We start from the raw sequence: 1,628 nt of genomic DNA, 5'->3' as shown, positions 1-1,628 counted from the left end.
TCTCTTAAAATGGTTGAACTGATAATGCAGAAATTTCCGAAATGAGAAGATTAGCCATGAAGATGACTGGGTAGTATAATTTCCAGTCTGCAACATCTTTCTCAGCACAAACGGCATTATTTTAAACAGCATCTCATTCAGTCTCCGGGCTTTAGTGAACAAAAGTAGGCAGAATTCTCTTCACGAAATCTATTGAATGCGTTACTTGGAGAAAGTATAGTTTATTAAAACTTGCAGAATCCCTATACTATTGATTGCCATGTTTTCTAAAAGGCTAAGGATGCCTTTTAAGGACATTTAAATTATTGGTTATATTTTCTTTCTGTTTTAAAAATTAAAATAAAATTACAACTGGAATGTCCACGGAAAAGAAAGGATAACCGGTATTTTTTGGTGGGTTGGTTCATGAAATTTAAGGAAGAGTTAAATAGATTCAGTAATTTAGTCAAGTCTGTTGTATAAAAATATTTTAAACTCGGTTTCTAAAAAGAATGTAGCTAAAATTTAATTAAGTCTATAAAAATTGTGTGTTGCAAAGAAATTGGAACCCAACAAAATTATTCTTATTTCTATGGAGATGCATGCCTTCGTGGAAATATGCGTAAAAGAAGTGAATTGGCTTTAATATGTTGCATGTATATAATATATGCCGATTATCTATAATGCTTTTAATATTTTTAAATGCCGTGCGTGGAAACATTTGGAATAATTGAAAAGATGGTATAGTGATAAAACGAAACCGAGTCCGTAGATAAAAAGCACTGAATGGCAAAAGGTAAGACGTAAAAATGGACTAGATGCAGCGATTGGAACTGTGAGCGCTTAACATCATAATTAACATAGATAAACAATTTAGTACCGTTTGTTTAATTTGAATGCGCTTTTGACTAAAAGCACAAGTTGTTTCTATATTTCTTATTCAAAAATTTTGCTGTTTACGGAAGTTTAGAAGCCTAATTTTAAAAATAAGAACTTTTAAAAATGCAAAGAAAAATTGATAAAAACCCCAAGGACAATCATAGAGTACATTATTTTTCACTGCAGATAAAGGAAAAAAAAATAGCGTTAATATATCCTACATAATTAGTGTTAATATATCCTACATAATATATTTTCTGACATAATGCCGACTATTAAATTAAGCACCGAAAAACAACCGAATTTTCTCTTTTCAAAATCATCGCTACTATGTCCATATGAGATCTAACAAAATGAATAATTTAAATTGATAATTTATCAATTCTATTTACCGCTTTCATTTACATTGCAGTATATAATGTTTATTTGTTTCACTTCAAAAATATAGTCTGAATATTGAAAAACATGTTTACTTTACTTACAGCTCTAGGTTGATTGATTGAGTTTTTTGGCGCAAGAGCCATGCTTGGCCATGCTGCGCCAATCTAATGGTAGAATTATAAAAAGGTTTATGAAACATTCATTTATTAAAAAACAAGATCAGCGGTATAAAGATAAAAACACATCCAAAAAGATGAAACAAATACAAATAGAGTCGAAACTATGATTCATAAGAAAACAAAACAGAGAGGTAATTCATTTAATCTTTTATAGCACTAAAGGAGAAAAAAGATGCTAAATACAAGTGAAAAAACTAATAGCTTTTAAAA

This window comes from Argiope bruennichi, chromosome 5, assembly GCF_947563725.1.
Source record: "Argiope bruennichi chromosome 5, qqArgBrue1.1, whole genome shotgun sequence".
NCBI lineage: Eukaryota > Metazoa > Arthropoda > Arachnida > Araneae > Araneidae > Argiope > Argiope bruennichi.
This window is presented reverse-complemented; position numbering follows the sequence as displayed.